Below are 4,216 nucleotides of genomic sequence, written 5' to 3'. Positions count from 1 at the left end.
TGTAGTTCTGGCAATCATTTCTTTAATTTGTGTACGTGTAGCTTTGGGTAATGCACGGAACAGTCCTTGTTATTTAATTCTAAGTGTGGTGATGGCAAAACGAATAGAGACTATGAACTGTTACGTATTATAATTTATGTCGCACAAGTTTTGAAAGTATTATGTTACATATTACAATTTCAAATAGCTTGAAATTTTAATTTTAATTTAGAAGTTAATTGAATGTTGATATGTATCACACTTATGACATTTGTCAACAACACTGACACACACACATTTCTTTCTTAACACAAATATATTTTAATATACAAACTACATTACAATTTATAATAACGGTTATTATAAATAATGATTCACATACAAAAGGTTTTACAAACTTACAAACAATACTCAGTCATTCATCTGATCTGAAACTAAATATTTTATTGGCGATTCACAGTGAGAGAATTAATTCTGAGTTGATTAAGTAGCTAGCTCTCTACTCCTGGCTGGCCTCACACTATTTACAAGCTGACTTTTCTCCGACGAAGATGTCTTATCTTCTTGTAGCAGTACTAACGTCCGGAGTTAATTCTCTGAAGTTAAGCGGTTTATAATGTTTGAAATCTATAAAAGAGAAAATAAAGCACAGATAACAAAGTATTACCACTTGGGGTTATTTAAGTTAAATAAACTTATCTCTTAAAGTTGACATTCCAGCCCTATTATGGTAGCGAGGCACCAATTAGTATCCCAGTAGACAAGTTATACTAGTATAATCAACTAGGAAACCAACCAATTATTTAAACTAACTAGTATTTATTTTATAATTCTGTTTTATTTTTCATCTTCTTTACTTTAGAGAGCAGCCACTTTCCCACAACTGTCTTCAAATGGTGAAGGGTGATATAGATGTGGGACATTGTGGGCTTGAGCACCCTCATCTCGCTCTTCTAATTCCTATTTCTATTCCTTTTTTATTATTCTTAATGTGAGACTGGTGTGCGGAGGTTAGGACTGATAGATGGTTTTTATCTCCACCACAATGTGGGACCTACTTTCGCAGTCACCTACAAAAGTTAGGGTACATTTTATATCCCATATTATAGCCTGTACCGTGGGGCTTTGGATTGGTGCAGTGTTTTTTATTTTGTTTGGGTTTGTTTTTCTTTATAACAAATTATTCACAACAATACAATAAACATAATATATCATCAAAGAATTATGACTCTTCAGAATTTATGACGACTTTATATGGCAACACAATCGATACAAATAACCTTATGAACGTAAAATTACATAGCTCGTGAAAGTGCTTAAACACAAATGCCATCTTTTTTAATTAACACAGTCAATAATCACATGACAGAAGGGTTCTTTGTAAGCTGAGGTAGGTTTCAAAGGAACAACAGGAATTTTTGGTTATCTTTTACAATAAATTGACAGGTATGACAGGTTGTACAAAACTGAGAAACATCTTGCCAAATTTTAGGGCAAAAGAAATGTCTCATAATTTTGTCACATGTCTCGTTTACACCTAAATGAACCTCTATGGGAGTTCATGGGGAACTTTCAATATTTTAGAATGATATATTTTTGGAATAACGATTTGATAAGCTTTGCTGGTCTTCATTTTCTCATGAGCACACCATATTTGAAAAGTAGCCATTTGGAACTTTCTCCAGTTCATCTTTTAAGAGTGCATATTAAAATAATGAGGAGATCATTTTCTTGTTTGACGATAAGTTTACTTCTCACAAAGGCAACTTCCCCAGTTGGACCAGATTCATAACGTCCATCATTGTCACTCATTTAAGAGTTGTCAATAGTACAATTATTCACAAGCTCCCCATCAGATCCAAAAAAATCTTTAAGACAAATCTATAATATCACCCCTGAATACGTGTATATCATTAGTTTTTGACGGAAGGATTTAAAGTCTGAAAGGACGTGTTATTTGGGGTAAACTTGATGATAATTATTCTTTTCTTCTTCGTTGTAAATGATCTTTATCTTTAAATTTCTGCAAATCTTCTTATGCTTAATCACTGCCATAGAAGGCTAAAAGGACTGAATACATTGGTTAAATACTTTTAACTGATGAAGAGTTTTATTTTTCACTCTTAATAATATTAAGGGTAAACCTTCTGATTTTATAGCATGACCTTACACTGTTGCATAAATAAGCATAGTTTTTGGACCACCACTGACTCACGATGTTATAATGTGTCCATCCAGCACGTCTGTATACTCTCCAAGATAATCTTCTGGAAGCGGATTGCTAGATTCATCTGAAATGTAGAAAATATTGTCTGTATCATAACACAAACAGATGAACCTAACTTCTCTAATGTATAATTTCAAACGAGGATATGCTATTGTAAACAATGCCAAAGAAATTTTGGTTTGATCTTTCTGGAGCAGATATTCACGTTTATGTTTCCAACGAAGAGCTATAACTTATTCATTAATCAATATAATGTCTGTTATAATTTTGGAGTTATCATTCATTAATGATTGATATTTTTTAACAGAAGTAACGTCGGTCAATACGATTTGCCCCCAGACTTATCACAATGACCCCAGAAAGAGTTAAGAAAAAGTTTTGCAACTGACCTTCTGCCTGGATGAAACTGTTATGTTTTTAGGAGTCAGTTGCACTCCTTTCTTTTCAGCAAACTGTGCAATATATTTCTGTTTTGCCTCTGATGTAACATAGTCAGAAGGCCATCCTGAACTTTTTTGGTTTATTGTTAGAAATGTGTCTATATAATTTTTATGCTGTTATGTGTAGGTCTTTCAAAGAAATGGTAATTTTCATAACTTTATCTTATACTCAACAGCTTTTTCATCTCCTCAGTAACCTATGTACCGATAAAAGCTCTTTCATTATCCGAATGGTTACATGGTAGTGATATTCTTAAATCGACACACACGTTTTACAAAGAGGGAAAGCCAATTTTATGTTATTTCTCAGTGGTAATACAAAATGATAAAATTTTCTTGGAGCTAACACTTTACACTTAATGAATTCAAAATAGCTATTTAAAGTAGAAAACACTGTCGTTATATTTGTTGGATGCCCAACAGGATATTTACAATATTTGTATTAGCCCATGGATATAAAAATGTGAAATATACGTACTTGAATTTAGCTCCTTCTTTTATGGTGTATAAAGGTCTTGTAACATTAGCTCTTCCTCCACAGAAGACGTCTTGTATATCCAGACAGGGAAATACTGTGTGGTCCCTAAGGAAACTCATTAAATATGTGTCATTAGTTTTCATTTTTTTTTAATTCACCCTCTCATATTGTTACGACTTTGTGTCATAGATCTTCCAGTTGTTTTTGTCTTTCAGTTGTTCATTTTTTTATAAACCATAGGGGTCTATTTAAAAGCATATTCCTTGTGTGAGAGTCATAACATTTATCACAACCATGATAACAGCACCCGCAACACTCATAGATCGTGATTCGTTCCATACAGAAGCTGTCTACCCTTCAGGATTAGTTTCTCACCACCATTAATTGCATGTTGAATCTTAACCATCTTGGATTTCTGTACATAAGCTAACCATTGAATACTTGTTTGACTCTAGGTGTTGGTCTAAAACATCCACGAATAGGTATCAGAGCTATATACAGACCGTGGTGAAATAAGTTTACTTCTATATACAGCTATGTATGCAGAAGCAATGGTCGTATTTCTGAAGTGATCTACATCACAGATTGTGAGAAACTCATCCCTGAACTAAAGATAGTGTATCTATGTCTGATCAGCAGTATCTAAAAAGAAATAGTAAATGTAACATTCAACAACGATAGAAACATTACTAACAACCAATAACGATATTGTTGTTTTTAAAACAAATGCTTTTCATGAGAACAACAAAACATACGATATTGTTGTTTTTAAAACAAATGCTTTTCATGAGAACAACAAAACATACGATATTGTTGTTTTTAAAACAAATGTTTTTCATGAAAACAACAAAACATGCAATATTATTGTTTTTAAAACAAATGTTTTTCATGAAAACTACAAAACATAGTTAATAAGATTTAACATTGGTAGTTTGTTTTTTCCTACCATACATTCTACACAAATGTATTCACTACAATGATGAAAATTTGGATTACATTTCTTTCTGTCAATAATGACAGAACAGTTCTTGAGCTGGTAAAATGTATTATTCGACGACTTCGTTTGTCTAACATTCAATTATTTAGGTTTAT

General features: G+C 32.4%; 1 long non-coding RNA gene across 2 annotated transcripts; it reads right to left on the bottom strand.

Annotated features, from left to right (window-relative positions):
* Positions 1 to 306: 306 nt before the first annotated feature.
* On the bottom strand, positions 307 to 3,869 carry LOC143248393 (uncharacterized). Of its 2 annotated transcripts, none has more exons than XR_013026963.1 (3): positions 3,125 to 3,869; positions 2,150 to 2,270; positions 307 to 606 (listed from the first exon to the last, which is right to left on the bottom strand). It is a non-coding gene; the product is annotated as an uncharacterized LOC143248393 (long non-coding RNA). The 2 variants fall into 2 exon arrangements; XR_013026964.1 differs by having other exon boundaries at positions 2,195 to 2,270.
* Between the last annotated feature and the right edge of the window lie 347 nt (positions 3,870 to 4,216).

The sequence above is a fragment of the Tachypleus tridentatus genome, chromosome 4 (assembly GCF_004210375.1).
Source record: "Tachypleus tridentatus isolate NWPU-2018 chromosome 4, ASM421037v1, whole genome shotgun sequence".
Taxonomy (NCBI): domain Eukaryota; kingdom Metazoa; phylum Arthropoda; class Merostomata; order Xiphosura; family Limulidae; genus Tachypleus; species Tachypleus tridentatus.
This window is presented reverse-complemented; position numbering and strand designations above follow the sequence as displayed.